A 17,272-nucleotide genomic window follows, 5' to 3' on the forward strand; every position below is an offset into this window, starting at 1 on the left:
GTTTTCCTAGCATGGCCTTTTCATGTATCAGTTTGCTTTTGGCACCTTTACATGCTGCCTCAGAAAGCCTTCTGTGTGAAAGCTTAACATGAGGGAAGGGGATATGTGTGATTATGTATGCTGCTGAATTTCTTTTTTATTTAGCTGAATAATCAATATTTGATTTAAAAATCCTTGAGCTATACATAACTATTTGGCAAGGGATGTGTTCATTGAGTCATACCATACATCTGAAGGGCAAACATCTGTTTCCTTTAGATACAGCCATTGCAGAGCATTCTCAAGGTTTTCTGCTGAGGTCAAGGTGATTGTGTGTCACCTGTAGTCAAAACCATTGAGTCCCAAATTGAAAACATTCACAAACTAAAGCCAAAATTGTATTTTTAAAGTTAAGATTGTTTCCAAGTTTCCTGACTTTTCCTTCCTCTCTTTTTTTCTTTTTTCCTTCCTTTTTAATATGTCTCAAAGCCATTGCCTTCTGTGGAAACCTGTCTCTATGTTCTGGAAGAGCTTTTGCCTTTAGCTGTTTTCCTTAGGGAAAATACATGTGGTAGATGGTTAATTCTCATTTACTTTTAAATTCAGTTTGGATCTACAGTCAGTTTCTAAGGTTTATGTGATGAACATTGGTTTACAGAGAAAGGTCTAGTTAAAAAGTTAGAATACTCAAGTTCCGATGGGCTGTCTGTATAATCACCAACACTCTTTTCTAAACTCAGTACTGAACATTTCAAACAATAAAAGAAAATGAAAGAAAGGAATGAACAAAACAATTTAAATGTTAATCATTCTGCGCACCAAGTAGATACTGTGCTAGCACCGTGGATACAAAAATTAATAAGACAGTCCTAGCTTGTAGCTTACATTCTAAGGAGAGGACTGGGATTTCCGGGCTCTGTGCTAAGTGAAATGATGACACTAAGCCCAGAGTGCCATAGGGGCTCTGGCTCAGAGAGTTTCCTGGGGGGAAAGGCTTTAGGTATTCCAGGGAAATTTATGAGTAAACAAGAAGGTCGAACAGCTACAGATGATCATCTGCACTGTGTATAGCTTGAGCCCAAAGGGTGGTGCTGGACATGGGAGGAGGAACGACCAGTGGCAGATTCTGGGGACCCTAACGCTCTCTAGGCCAAGGGGCCTCCAGTGGAATGGGGCCCACTGAAGTGTTCTAGGCAAGGAAGTGGCAGTCGGTTTTAGTTTCAGAAGGATCAGACTGCCAGTGTGGTGTAGGAAAGTGGGTGGCAGAGTATGTGGAGCTGAACTAGGGCAGGTAAAGTAACATTTTATCATGGGTATATATGTATATGTCTGTATTGTATTTCTATGTTGTTAATTTGGGGATTTTATTTCAAATGACAATAGCATCATGACTTACTGAATTTCTTTGAATACTAATGAATTAGAGCTTTTTTCCTCCGTATTCTTTGGCCTTTTACAAATCTTTTGTGATGTACATGTGTAAGTCTTTTGTTTATTATTCTCCTGGGATATTCTTTTTCTAACAAACATCTTCTTTTATATATAAGGATAGTCTTCAGTTTATATTTGTTGGAAATATTTGCTAGTTTGTTTTGGGTTCTTTTGCCACGTACTCTTCAAACACTACAGCCTGGATTCTTTCCCTGTAGCACCAGTGGAAAGTTCACACAAATGAATTCCTAAAGCCACATCGGGTGAGAGCCAGCAGTGTTTGAGGGAATTTTAATATACCCATGCTTGGGACTTCCCTGGCTGTCCAGTGGTTAGGACTCCGTGCTTTCCCTGCTGAGGGCCCAGGTTCGATTCCTGGTCAGGGAACTAAGATCCCACAAGCTTCACAGTGCAGCCAAACACATTTCTCTAAGGCAGGGTTCTCTAACCTTGGCACTATGGACATTTTGGGTGGTATAATCTTTGTTATGGTGACTGTCCTGTGTGTTGTAGGATATTTAGCAGTATTTCTGACTGCTGGGATGCCTGTAGCAACCTCCAGTTGTGACAACTAAAAATGTCTCCATACACAGGCATTTCATTTCATTTAATACTTAACGTTTAGTTGAGAGCCGGTGTGCACCAGAGAACAGGGGTCAGTCAGACAGAGGTGGTTTCTGTTCTCATGGAACCTACATTCTCGTGGCGGGGTTGGGGCATGACGGGGGGAGGAAGTGAACACAGCAGACAGACAAGCCAGTATCGGGATTGAAGAATGCAATTCTCCTTCTGTAAGTTAGGCCTCATGGAGATTCTGATGTTAATATGACTTGCGGAAAGAATTTAGCTTCCATGTTCTGCAACCATTCAGAAAACAGAATGGCAAACAAAATGAACTTTACGTTCTCTCCCCATCCTTTTTACAGAAGACACTGTTATTTGGTAATCTCGCAAACTGATCAGAGATGCTCTTGTGAGCCTTGAATACAAAACTCCCATTTGTTAGCCTCTTGAATTCTTCAGGAAACAAACCTTGAATATATGCCAATCACAAATCACAAAAATTTCAAAACGTTTCCTAGGTTTCCTAAGGAAGGTTGTTTATTTGTAAACCACGTAAGCCTGTCTCTAATTCTTCCCCTCGCAGCCTCTCTTGTCTGGCCCAGCTTTTCATCCTGCTGTTCCACTGGAACTTCTTATCCAGGCCAAGGGTAGGATACCTCTTACCAGGGCTGAGTGCCCTCCTCAGCCTGCCTGCACCTTTCCTCTCAGTTGCCCACTCCCTCCTTGATTGATTTTCTTTACTCCGGCTTCCAGGACACTGCAGCCTCCTGGCTTTCTTCCAGCCACACTGGCCTCCTGTCCTGTCTCCTTTGCAGGCTCCTTTTCTTGGTGTTAGTGTCTCCTGGGCCTCTTCTCTCTCCATAGGCACTCGCTCTTGCTGACCTCATGGCTATAGCGCAGTGTACAAGCTGGCCACTTCCAGATGTGTCCTCCCTGACCTCCAGACGTGTATACGCTGCTTCTCTTCTAGATCTCCGCTGCAACGACTGAAAGGCATTTCGCAAAGGTGAGCTCTCCTCCACAGCCTTCTCTATCTCCACGGGGGTCGCTGGCTTTTCCTTTACAATAGAGTCAGACTCCATCACCTTCACATGGATTGTTGCAGTAGTCTCTTAAGTGGTCTTTCAGATTCTAACCACCACTCTCCCCCCGCCCCTACCCCCCACCACCACAAGCATCAGTGTTTAGTGTAGCTGCCAAAGACATCTTTCTGAAACACATTTGACATAGCGTGTTACTCTGAGGTTTCCCTAATCAGTAAAATCGCAAGTCCCTGGCAGTGACCTCCAGGGCTGTAGAAGATCAGCTCCCACCCACCTCACCTCTTTCTGCTCCTTCACTTTCTCTGTTTCAGTCACATTGTTGTTTCTGGACTCTGAGACACGTCCCCACCTCAGGACCTTGCACCCCTGTTCCCTCAGCCTGGAATGATCAATTCCTAGGTAACTTTACCTCCTTCAAGTCTTTATTCATGTCTCTTTCTCAGTGAGGCCTCCTCCCCACTCAGCCCCTTCTATCTCCCTTACCTTAGGGGTTCAGAATATGTCATCTCAAAATATGTCACTTTGGCATATTGGTTATTTTGAACTACTGTTACTTGAGAAACATCCACTACAAGAAGTAAACTCTTGGAACTTCCCTGACAGTCTAGTGGTTAAGACTGCGCTTCCACTGCAGGGGGCATGGGTTCGAACCCTGGTCGGGGAACTAAGATCCCACATACCCTGCAGCATGGCCAAAGCAAAACAAAAACAAAAAATCCCAAACAACAACAACAACAAAACCCTACCACTCATAAAAGTCACTTAAGAAACAAAAAAACAGAAGTAAACTCTTACCCTCCTTTTTCCCTGAGAAAGCAAGAGATAAATCTGCCACGTGAAAGGCACCCTCCCCAGTGAAACTGAGCAGGACCCGGCAGGGCTCTCCTGGGTACAAAAGCCCCTCTATGTCTCTGTTTCTTGTTTGTTTGTAGAAAAGGGCTTTAATCTCCTAGGCCTTCTCTGAGTTCCAAAGAGCAGGCACAAGCAGTTACTAATTAGAGGAGTGAGGGAATGCAGACACAAAGGAAAAGCAGTCAAGAAACAATTACTGCAGAGATAAAGAGTCCTGCTTCCTCCTCAAGTGCTATACATAGCAATCTGCTGCATATCTTTGAGTTGTTCAGCAGGAACTAAGACCCCACTCAGGTGGAGGATGTTGACTACAAGCTGACCACAAGCACAGACTGGTTGGAACCAGAAGGTTGATGATTAAGTTTCCTGGAGCCCCACCTGGTTATCTCACCACCAAACAATCAGAAGAAAGTCATGTACCCTGCAACCCTCACCCCAATTGTTGCCTTTAAAAGCCTTTCCCTGAAAACCATCTGGGAGTTTTGGGTCTTTTGAGCATGAGCTGCCCATTCCTCTTACTTGGGCCCTGAAATAAATGCTGTACTTTCTTCACCACAGCCTGGTGTCAGTAGACTGGCTTTGCAGCATGGTGGGTGAGTGGACCCAGGTTTGGTCTGGTAACACCAGGAGGGTAGAAGACATCCTTATCACCAGACAGGGAATTTAGGGCCAAGAAGGCTGTATAAACAAACCTTGTGTAGGGGAGGAAAAATAATATTCCTCTATCCTTTTAGGTTCTTGGTTGACACCCGTCTGTAATAAAAGATAGTAAACAGGAGACAAATAGAAGTTTAATAACATGTATACCTTGTGCATACATGGGAGATACCCAGGAATACTGAGTAACTCCCCCAAGTGGCCCAAGCCACCACCTTAAATACCATCCAGCTAAGGACAAAAGATGTTTGGGAGTGGGAGAGCTGGTTATGGGAGGCTACAGGCAAAGCACAGTTGACAAGAGTATGGTTGTTACACAGATTTAGGTCTTTGCCTTCTGCATTGGTAACACTTTATCAAGATGTAGAGTCATCCGCCTCTTTTTGGCACAGAGAGGGAGATACCCTTACAAATAGAGATTTCATTTATAAATGTAAATGTTTCTTACAAAAGGGTAGCTTCCTGCTTGATCACTTCTTCACAAGTCATCTTTTTATGGGGCTCCCATGCATACAAAATTAAATTTGTTTTTCTCCTGTTAATCTGTCTTATATCCATTTTATTATTAAACCAGCCAAAGAAACTAGGAGGGAAGAAGGGAAGATTTTTCTGCCTCTACACCCTGTTTGTGTTTTTCCCATTGCACTTCCCACCTTCCATATTATATAGTTTACTTATTTACGTTGTTTATCTCTTCCCTGACTGGAATGTAACATCCCAATTTCAGATGTAGCAAAGATTTAAAAGTAAAAAATTACAGCCATTATCCTGCATGATACACAAGTGCACAAAGACATGTAAAATCATGGCAGTAATGTTTATAATAGTGAAAAATGTGAGAGGGAAATATCTCAATATGATAAAGGGATTTCATAATACACTGAAATGGTTTCAGGTGATTAAATATATATATACAAATACACATATACTGATATAGAAGTTGGCTGGTACCATATATAAAATTAAGAATAAACCTACCAGTATGGGAAACATATTTACCATGCAAGAGTCAAATATTCCTATTTAAGATTTTCATTTTGAAAAGAAATAATGCAACAGAAAACAGACAAAGTTAGTAGGAAACGTCAGATATGTTCCCATTTACTTCAGAATTAAGACAAAAATGTCCACACATTATTCTGGAGGTTCCAACAAAATATTCAGATAAGAAAAAGAATATGGGTCTTTATAGATTGAAAAGGTAATGAAAATTACCTTTACTTGCAGATAATATGATTGAATACCCAGAAAACTCCAAAGATCCTGCTAGAAAAGCTTTTATTAAAAAATACAGAAATAAAAGCATTCAGTAAGGTGTCTGGGTGAAAACTTAATATGTAAATATCCGTTGCTTCATACAAGCAACTACCAGTTAGAAGATACAGTTCAAGAAAAAGCCCCATCTATAATAACAACAAAAAAGATTAAATCTTTTTGAAGACAACTTAAGAACACTACTGAAAGTTACAATAGAAGACTTGAAAGGCGTGGCATGTCCTCAGGTAGAGACTTGACACCAGAAACATGGTGATTCCTCCTCAGTTCATCTATGAGAGGACTAATGCTATAGGATATTGGGCCCATTATTATAATAACAGTAACAAACAGTGAGATACTGTCCATGAATAGTCAGATCAAAGAAACGACATAGGAAATAAAGACATAGACCAAAGCATATATGGGAATTTAGTACTTAAAGGTGACACTTAAAATCACAGAGAAGTGAGCTCAATAAGTAGATGGTATTAAGACAACTGGGTAAAGCACCAAGGAAAAAACTTAGGTTATTAGCTCTACCTTACAGTTTGTAACTTCTGAATCAGCTGATTCAAAGATTTCATAGTTTAAAATGAAACTATTAAAGTATTAGAAATAAACAATGGGGTATGTTTTCAAAATCATCTCAGAGAGGGGAGCTCTAAGAGTTTTTAGGATTGGCATAGAAGCCATAAGTGGAAAGCCTGATATATTTAACTACATAAAAATTAAAGTTTCCCCTTGGGAAAAACTGTTGTAAGATGAACATGACAAAAGTTATAGGACAAATAAACTGGGTAAAAAATATTTACACTTCAAGTCACAGGCTGAGAGTGTGATTTATAATAAGAAATATATATTTGACACAGAGCTCCTAAAACCCTTGAAATTTCCTACGTTTAACAGCAATGGGAGCATCTTTTCTTATAATATTTGGTCTGTTGTCATCATTTCTTGAATAGCTCCAAAGCCAACCGCAGCTGAACTGAGTTTCATGAGGTGACTTTTGGAAAGGCCCTAAGGATTGGGGTTTGCTGCCTGGGAAACCAACCGAGTGATCAGAGGGCTGGAACTTACAGTCCCCTCTCTACCAGCCTCCAGAAAGGGGAGGGGAGAGAGGCTGGAGGTTGACTCAGTCACCAGTGGCCAATGATTTACTCATTTGTGCCTTTGTAAGGATGCCTCCCTAAAAACCCCAAAAGATGGGGCCCAGGTGTTCTTGATGAGCACTTGGAGATGGGAAGAGGGTGCTGTGCTCAGGGGGGCGGTGGGGGGCAGTGGGGGGCAGGTCCATGCCCCTTCCCACACACCTCGCCTTATGCATCCTTTCCATCTGGCTGTTCCTGAGTTATTAGAAGAAACCGGCAATGTAGTCAGTGGAATGTTTTCCTGAGTTCTGTGAGCTGCTCTAGGAAATTAAAGGAAACCAAGGAAGGGCTGTGGGAAGCACAGGCGACGACGCGGGCTCGTGACGGCTCCCCAGGCATGTGGGGTGGGTGGGACCGGCAGTTTTGTGGGACTGAACCCCTAAGCCTGTGGGAGCTGATGCTGTCTACAGGTGAGTGGTTGCAGAATCACAAATTGTGGGATCCCCAGCTGACCTGGCAGGACTGTTTGATGTGTGAGAGGAGAGCAGACACACAGGCTGGGGGGTGCTCCTTACACAGACTAAGGGCAGAATTCTCTAATATAAAAAGAGCAACTGCCACCGAAAGGGCCAAGCACAGGAACAGAGTTCACAGAAAAGAAAACACAAATGCTTCATAAGCCTTTGAAAAGATGATAAGTCTCAGTCATAAAAAAAATTAGAACTCACCTGCAATGAGATAGCAAACCAGACGTGAGAACGTGTTAACTGCTCCGTGAGCGAGGGTGTGGGAAGCAAGCACACTGGTGTCCCACTGGGACCTGTAAACTGTGGAAGGCAAATTTAGAAATATCTGTCAAAATCACAACTTCATATGTCCTTTGACCCAGCAACACTGCTTCCAGGAACTTATCCTGGGGATATACTCCCACCAATTCGAAAGCATTAATTGCATGATTATTTGTTTTAACCAAAATCAGAATACAAATTAAATGTCCATCAGGAGAGGATTGGTTAAATAGCACCATCAAAAAGAATGAGGCAACCTTCTATTTACTGAGAAAAAATAATCTCCATATATGTTTTCGAGTAAAAACAGCGTACAGACTAGCTAGTATGCTACTGTTTGTGTAAAAAGAAGATAAGTGTACATTTTCCTTATACATGCAGTTCCTTATATATCCATTGACTCTCTCTAAAACTGTAAAAACTAGTATCCTTTGTTGCCTCTGAGAAGGGGAATTAGGTGGAAGTGAGACTTCATTGTATATCCCTTTCTACCTTTGAATTTTGAATCTTGATTTTTATACCTATCCAAATATTAAATTTCAGATTTAAAAAAGCAAAGCAAAGAAAAATAAGCAAAAGATAAATACATGCAGCTTGTAGATGATACATAGTGGTCAAAACTATAGGCACACCTCAGAGATGTTGCAGGTTCCGTTCCAGACACCACAGTCAAGTGAATATCACAATAAAGCGAGTCAGATGAATGTTTTGGTTTCCCAGTGCAAATAAAAGTTATGTTTACACTATAGTCTATCAAATGTGCAATAGCACTGTATCTAACAAAACAATGTATATACCTTAATTAAACAATACCTTATTACTAGAAAGTGCTAACCATCATCTGAGCCTTCAACAAGCTGTAACCTTTTTGAAATCGTAACATTGTGAGAACTACCCAAATGTGACACAGAGACAAGAAGTGAGAAAATACTGTTGGAAAAATGATGATGAGTTACTCAAGGCAGGGTTGCCACAAACCTTCAATTTGTACCAAACACAGTATATTTGAAGAATAATAAACCAGTAGCTCTCACTAGAAAGAGGTGACTCTGGAGTGGGAGACTGAAAGGTGGGGGCTGAACAAGGGATTTGGGGCTCTTTATTCTATTTCTGTATTAGTTAATATTTTTACAGTGACTAGGTATTATTTTCTAATTAATAAAGAAATGTTCAACATATATTAAATTTTAAAATGTAAGTTACAACCCAGCCCAGTTAATAAACCACCTTTTAAGTAATAACATGTGCCATATATACAAAGAAAATCTGGTGTTTGCAAGAAAGGAGGGTGGGTGGATTGAACATACAGACTTACTACTCTCCTCCTTAGACCCCTAGAATGATAATAAAGAAAAAGTTAAGGCATAAACTCACAATGACCAAATAAAAGGAGAGGAAATGCCTTTTAGAAACGTGGAGATTGTAAAACAGGTGGAAGAACACTTCCAGAGTGTGGCCAGCCTGCCCGGAGGACAGTCTCTGAGATTAAGGCCCTGAGCAAGCCATGATGTAAATCAACATCTGTCAGCAAGTGTGAAGATGAGCTGACGTTTTCACAGCAAGACTTCTCAGCAGAGGACGTGGTGTGTTGGTTTGCATTCCCCTGCAAGCTCCTTATCTCCTGGGGGGCCAATAACAAATAGTTGAAGGATGGCCACTGGGGTAACTCAAGGCTGTGTTAACTGTCTCTTCTCTGATTCTCTCTTGACCTCACATTTCTAGCTCACTTGGCTTCCACTGCTCCACAGAGACTGCTGTTGTCAAGGAGGCCTCCGTGTCTCTGAGATGGTTCTTACCTTTATTTTCCTAGATGTCAGCAGCTTCGGAGTTTATCATGCCCTCCTTGATGTACTTTCTTTACTTGGCTTCCAGGTCAAAAATCTTTTTTTTCTTTTTCAATGTTTCAAATTTGATATATTTATTTCATTGATTACATCAAAAATTCCATAGAAGTCCATACTGTGGGCCGTTTCATAAAAATTTCTTGGAGAACCATCTTATTTGGACAGACTGTTTATTGACATTTGATAAATTATGGGTAATCTATCATTGAAGGGATTTCTTTTAAACATTCATTGATCTGCAGGTCACCACAATCTTGGGGTTTCTTTCCACCTTACTGGTGGAATTCTCAGTCTCCTTTGCTCTTTCCTCTTTTCCTACCCCCACTTTTAACATTTAAATACAGTAAAATTAACTGTTGGTATGCAGCTTTATGACTTGAAAATGTACATGTAAAGTTGTATAACCAATACCACAATAGTAGTAGGTTGGGACTTTGGGGAGGTTGAGATGAGGTGAATGTCTTTTGGGTGGGGGCCAGATGTGACTCTTTGGGAGCCAGAGGATGGGTTGTGGTGGACAAGATAATGCCCCCCCGCCAAGCTTTTCATGTCTTTATCCCAAGAACCCATGAACTTATTCCCTCACATGGCAAAAGGGACTTTGCAGGTGTGATTAAATTAAGCGTCATGAAAGATGGAGGTGCCCGTGGGCCCAACGTAATCACAAGTGTCCTTATAAGGAAAAGAGGAAAGCAGGAGAGTCAGTGAAGGTATGACAAGGGAAGTTGACAGATTAGAAGATGCTATACTGATGGCCTTGAAGACTGAGGAAGGGGCCTTGAGCCAAGGAATGTGGGCTGCCTCTGGAAGCTGCTGAAGGCAAGAAGGAAGTAATCCATTTCTTTCCTGGAGCCCCCGGAAGGAATGCAGCCCTGCCAACACCTTGATTTTAGGACTGTTTACCATCTTTACTGTAAGATGGTAAATTTGTGTTGTCTTAAGCCACAAATGTTTTGTAATTTGTTATAGCAGCTTATCGGAAACTCTTACAACAATGAAGAGAAAGAACAGTGTCAGCAGCCCTTTTCCCCAAAATACCCTAGTTCTACATTCCCTTTATACTCAGACCTTACCCCCACTCTTAACTGTGGGCAAGGATACATCTGTTCCATACCTCCATAGTTTTATCTTTTCCAAAATGTCATATAAATGGAATCCTACAGTATGTAGCCTTTTGAGTCTGTCTTCTTTTGCTTAGCGTAATACACTTGATATCCATCCATGTCCTGAGTGCCAATAGTTCATTCTGTTTCATTAATGAATAGTATTCCAGGAATGTACCACAGTTTGCTTATGCATCTCCCAGTTGAGTGACTTTTGGGTTGCTTCCCAAAAGGAGGTGATTGGGGTGATTATGAATAAACCTGCTGTAAACATTTGTGTAAAGATTTTTGTGTGAACTTCCCTGAAGTGAAACTTGCATTTCATTTGGGTAAATACCTAGGAGTGGGATTGCTGAGTCATATGGTCTAACTTTATTTATTTTAAGACAAAAGGTTTTTATTCAAAAAACACCAAGTATAAAAAAAAAAAAAGATCTCTTTTATCCCCTGTACAGTATTTCACGCAGATAAAACCAGAAGACCACATGCTGCTCAAAACACAGCCCCAGAGAGGATGCGGAACGTACACCATCCAGAACTGCTTTTCACATATCCACCCTATGTACAGAAGTCAGATACGCCCCTCCCCCATCACACACGAACCCCATACCCACTTGGGAAACCAGGCCAGGGGGCCCGCAGCAGTCAGGGAGCTGCAGCAGCTGTCCCACCTGAGTCCTGTCACCCTATGAAGGAGCAGAGCAAGCGCTGAAGCCCTCCCCAAAAGGTCCCCAAGTCAGAGGAGGAAAGAAGAAAAGAAAACTATGGTGGCAGCCATGAAAGCTTGAAGCAGGAAGGGAACCAATTAAATAAATACATAAATACATAACATTGACCTCCAGGTTAAAATGCGCATCTTTCCAAAAAAGCCAAAACAAAACAAAACAAACCAGGTAAAATAACTTAAAGGCAAAATTAAAAAAGAATTAGATCAACTACAATGCTTTTGTACACTACCATGCCAACTGTACACACATTTACAGTTTTGTTGTTGTTGTTGTTTTGGATGTGTGTTGCTTGTGCATTTTGTGTGTGTGTGAGGTCTTGTCTTAGAAACAGTTAAGTAAAAACCAAAAAGGGAAGACCCGTTCACTTGGCAGTTTTACTAAAGGAGGTGGAAAAAGAGCAGGTGGCTCAGCGTTTGGCCCTGTAGCCTCTTCCATGGCACCTTTCATATGAAGGACGGGGGTGAAGGGGTGGGGAAGAAAGAGAGGGAACCAAACCCAGGCAGATTTTTGGAGAAGCAACAGGTAAAAGACGCAAGTTCAAGTATTTTTCCCAGCATAGCCATAGTCCCCATAGAAGGCACTCAGAAGAGTCAGAAGAGGTGACAGGGACTTAAAATGGTGCTAGTCCTATCCCACCCCACCCCGATTTCCCCCTACCTGACACATCGCACATTCAGCAGAACTCTTGATGAAGGGAACAGTTCCATGGCAGGATTCTGACACACGCCCAGCCCCCCGCCCCCAGGGATTTTGCAGAGTCCAGCGATGCTGGACTCCATGAGAAGGAGAGCATCTGTGGGAGGAGTCGCGGCCTAAGGCGGCTGGAGTGGAGTCTCTTCCTGCCTTTGGGAGGCAGCCTCCAGGGCCTGGGGTCTGGAATGAGTTGTAAATGTTGTTCCTGTATCAAGCACTGTCCTGCTTGGAGAGAAGTGTCACTGGTACTTGGGATGCTGGGAACAGATACTTCCCCTCCCGTGAGCATCTGACAGAGAGGGGAAAACCTTCCGGAAAAGCTATTTGCTGGGCCCTGGTGACAGGCTGTGGAGATGGATCTCAGCAGTTTCCTGGGGCAGGAGGACATCTTGCATCCACGGATGGTTCTGGATTTCTTCGAAGGATGGCTGATCTAATGGTCTCAGGGCCAAGCAGAATCTAATGAGATGCTGTCACCCTGAAGAGAGCCTCTGCCTGCAGAAAACCTGTGATCTCTTCATTATGCTCAAAAGGAATATCTCCATAGGCCATATCCTACAGCAGGATCCCCAGAGACCAGATGGCCGCCGACCTGCCATGGTAGCCATGGCGGCAGATCCACTCTGGAGGACTGTACACTCGGGTCCCATCGAAGTCCGTGTAGACGGCGTCCTTGACCCGAAGTCGATGAGCTTGAGCTCGCAGTGATTGAGGCGGATAATGATGTTCTGGTCCTTGATGTCACGGTGCCTCCAGGACCTGCTAGAAGAAGCTGCGGGCCAGCTCCTCCTGCAGGGCCCCACTTTCCGTGATCAAGTCGAAGAGGTCTTGCGCCAACTCGGGCCTCTCTCCAGGGTCAGAACGAAACTGTCGGGCCTCTTGAGCCATTCCAGGAGCCTAATGACGCCGGGGAAGCCCGAGCTCACCTTCTTCAGCAGAACCACTTCCACAGACACTCGGGTGCCATTAGGCAGCTCTCCGCAGTCGGAGATCCGGTCCTTCTCCACGTGCTTGTTGGTCACCGGCAAGTTGTCGGCGACACAGATGCCTGAGTGGTGGGCCCACCTGGTACTGCGACTCCAGGGGCTCCTTCTCCTTGCTGGGTGCCAGCTTGGTGCCGTGAAGGTCGTGGCAGGGCGCGACGCGCAGGTGGGCAAGCAAGTTGATTTTGGAGAAGAGCATCCCAACCTCCAGGGTGTCGGCGCAGGGACTGTGTCTGGAGGAGCTGCAGCAGGACCTGGGGCTGGGGTTGTGCCGGTGGCTGTGCCTACAGCTGGGGCTGAGGCTGCAGGTGGCGCAAAAGGCCGAAGGCAAGTCGGAGGACTCCTGGGGGCGCTGCCGGGCTGGGGGCTGACAGACAAGCTGGCGGGGTCAGGCAGCTCCAAGGGCAGCGGGGCGGGCGGCTCCTGGGGTGCGTGCAGCAACGCCCCGGCGCAGGGAGCTTGTAGCTGCTGCTACCGCAGCCGGTGCCGCTTCCTCCGCCACAGCGGCCCTGGTCTAACTTTGAAAGAAGCTGACAAACTATTTTCCAAAGTAACTGTGCCATTTTGCACTCCTACCAGCAACTTGAGTTCCAGCCTCGGCCTACTGGCCAGAGCTTGACATTGTCACTCTTTAAAAGTTTTATCTGTTGTAATAGGTGTGTAGTAGTATCTTTGTTTTAAATTTGCATTTCACTGATGGCTAGGATTTTGAGCATCTTTCGTGCACTTATTTGCCATCTCTTTATCTTCTTTGATGAAATGTCCGTTCTAGTCATTTGTCCATTTTAAAAACTGGGTTGTTTGCTTTCTTGTTGATTTTTAAGAGGCTTTTAATATATTTGGATGTGCCCCAGGCATGAGCCACTCAGGAGCTGTCTGGGACTTCCTGTGGGTTTACATTGCAGCTCATTTCTCAAAGCAGCTAGAGGTGGGCCTGGAGCTATGCACAGAGTTAGGGAATTCCCTTCTCCAGGTCCCACCTGCTTCCCCCACACTCACTGACTTTCTTTTCCTATTACATGTGGACAAAATGATGGCGTTTTCCTGCAAACTTAGCCTCCCATGCTATTGCGCAGTTCTGAGCAATCGGGCCTTCCCTGAGGACAAAGTGGCAAAAGAGAAAAAATAACAGGAGAATCCATCCCCCCAACACACACACACTCTTTGTAAGAAGTGGTCTCTTTCCCCCGTTTCTGTAGCCCGGGAGTGCAGTTTCCCTGCTGGGTCGTGAACTGGTCTCAGGCAGAGCAAGGCGAGAACTCACACTCTCCATGTGCCCTTTCCCTGTCCTCTCACTAGAAGGGTCTTTCTCCAAGGGTTTGCCATCTTCGATTCACCATCCCACTCTTGGGTCAAAGCTGAGAGTAAACGAGGGAAACCCCAGGAAACTCACTGCCACCTTACAGCTTGCTCTACAAGTTTTACCTTCCCTCCCCAGTCCGCCTGCCCTTAATTACTTTTCAGACTCCTCAGGTAACTGCTTTTTGTATTTTGTCCAGGTTTCAGTTGAAATTGATGCAGGAGATAGATGGGCTCCAGGCTAGGCATTTACAGCTGGCCTCCTGTTTACATTTCTTGGGGTGAGAAAAAGATGGGCTTCAGGCCAGACACTTACAACTAGCCTCCTGTTTGCATTTCCTGAGACAGGAGATAGGTGGGCTCCAGGTTAGGTATTTACAACCTGCCTCCTGTTTGCTCTTGGAAAGAGAAGTAACTACAGAAACAGGGTAAATATCCAGGCTTTGTCTCTGGAGGACAGAGGGGCTAAACCCTGCTGGAGTAAAGATCAGGAGGCCACATATTTCCCATCCTTGGGGCAAGGGAGACACTGCACGTGGGCAGAAAGGCCCCTTGCGGGTCAAAAAGGAGGGGGCACCACCCTAGAAGAGGTGATGCCAAGGCTCCCCCTAGGCCTCTGGGCTGGACTCCATCTTGGAAAAAAGTTGGGCACTAGTGTTGGGGAGGGCCCTAGGGCAGGTCAGGTGTGGAAAAGGAAACCAGATAATTGGCTAAGGGTAAACAAAGACCGGGAAGAACTGCCCTATATAAATGATTTAACAGCCTCTTTACTGCACTCCTCCTCATTAGGGGGGAGGCCCACACCCTTTCTCTCTGGGTGTGTATCTCTACCTTGCCTCTATCTTAAATAAACAGACCGTTTCCCTGTGTGCTCTCCCACTTGTTGTGCTGTGTCTCTAATAATATACCTTGGACCTGTTTTTATAGTTTTTACCTCCTGAGAAATGCAGTTTTCACCGGGGGCAAGAGCCAGGGAAATCTGCTTTTAGCCTCTAGATGTTGCTGGTCAAGAATTCCTGGTTTTCATCCAGGCTCCCCAGGTCTGATTCCTGGGCAGAGAACTAGGACCTCGCTTCAAGCCACTGCCCACTGCTGCCTCTCCAAGATCAAAATCGGTGCGAGAGATAGACTATAGCAGGCTTATTACATTTTGTTTGGCATCCGAAGTTTCTCTCCCTGGATTTTCAAGGTTGGAATGACCAAGGGCTCAGTCCTGGGCCCTCTTGTCATCTCTGTCTACTCACACCCTGTGACTTCATCTACTTTCATTGCCCAGAAATGTTTAACCTAGGCACCCCATAGCCAGTCAAGTTGACAAGTAAAATTAACCCTCACATATATATAAGAAAATATTGGAGACCATGTTTACAATCTGGGTATAGGAAGTGACTTTCTAAACATGACTTGAAACCAGAACCCTTTAAACATTGTTTACAGTAACTTATACCAAGAAAGAAACTAAGTGAATAGATATGTAGATAAAATATATAGGCTATCAGATAGGAAACCCCTCATCTTCCTGTAATAAGTTTGTAAGACCTGAATCAGATGGGAATCCATGCTCTTTACCTTCTTTTTAAGACAAGGAGTCACCTCTCCAGGTTCAAGGGCAAACTTTTCTCTTGTGATCCATCTTCATCCTATTTTTCTTCCTTTTAGAACTTTAAAGCAGTGGTTCTCACTTTTTTATCTCAAGACCCATTTACACTGAAGGGTAGCAGAATAAGCCTCTTTGGCATAAAGAGTATTTTGAGCTGACTATTTTGTAAAACTTTAGACACAGAAGCTCTGAAAACAGAGTAGAAGTTACTCTTTGGTAAGGAGGGTTTCATTAGAAAGGGGGCCTGAATAGTTAGTAGAATAGCTACTAGCAGAAATAACCTCTCTTGCAAGGGTAACAACCTTTGTTTACCAGCTCCTCTTCTCACCTTCCCAGGAACTGCTCTCCCTTGGCAATCCCAGGCTCCTATCCCTTTCCATAGCTCAGGATGGTATATAAATCTTAATCCTCTGCCCACCTTTGTATTTCCATGTCTTTGTGCTGCTGCCAGATGTAGATGGCATACGTAGTTAACTTTATTTTTTCTCCTGTTAATCTGTTTTTTTACTACAGGGGGTTTTTAGCCAAGAACCTAGAAGGGTAGAGGCAAAGTTAGTTTTCCTCCCCTATACCCTTAAATATTAATCAGGACCCAAAAAGAAGTTTTGTTTATGTTGGTAATGTCAATTGATAGCTGCTATTATGAATAAAACAGAAAAATTGAAGTCACTTAAAAATAATAGTCATCACATATTAATATGAAAAATATATTTCTAAAACACAAATACAAATAGTGAGAAGAGTGACATTGTTTTACATTTTTGCCAACATCTTTAATTTCTGGCTTAATAGAAGACATCTGGCTTACCATATTTTCTTCTGCCTTCAATCTGCTGTGGTATTATATGTTATGTTGTTATCAGAAAAGTGGGTTTGCTTCTCGGTGGGTGTCAAAAGACAGAACCACACCAAAGTTCAGGAGAAGGAAGGATTTATTACTTGCAGCAAGTAAGGAGAACAGCAGGGTCTTCCCAAAGCAGTGTATCCCAGAACAGCAAAATCTGAGAGGTTTTAAGCTAAGAGTACATGCATATTCATGAAGGGGCTCAAGCAGAGGAGAATTTGGTATAGAATTGGGGTAAAGGTCAACAGACTCCAAACTTTAGTTGACTGAAGTCAAGAGTGTCAACATCCTCATTCCATCCTCCACCTGGGTGGGGGGCCTTAGTTCCTGCAGAATGCAAAAGTGTATTATTACATATATCCTTTGAGGAGGAACTAGGACTCTGCTTTATCACTGCACTATCGTTTGACTACCTTTTCTCTGTTCCTGCATTCATTTGTTCCCTTACGATCATTGACTACTGAGACTTGTTCAAGCGCAAGCATTGAGGCCAGGCTTAGATCACAAAATGGCTTAGGT

The 17,272-nt window shown here is 43.6% G+C and overlaps 1 pseudogene; it reads right to left on the reverse strand.

Moving 5' to 3' along the window:
- Positions 1-12,137: 12,137 nt before the first annotated feature.
- Positions 12,138-13,224, reverse strand: LOC101290179 (serine/threonine-protein kinase pim-1-like; annotated as a pseudogene).
- Between the last annotated feature and the right edge of the window lie 4,048 nt (positions 13,225-17,272).

This window comes from Orcinus orca, chromosome 4 (assembly GCF_937001465.1).
Source record: "Orcinus orca chromosome 4, mOrcOrc1.1, whole genome shotgun sequence".
Classification (NCBI taxonomy): domain Eukaryota; kingdom Metazoa; phylum Chordata; class Mammalia; order Artiodactyla; family Delphinidae; genus Orcinus; species Orcinus orca.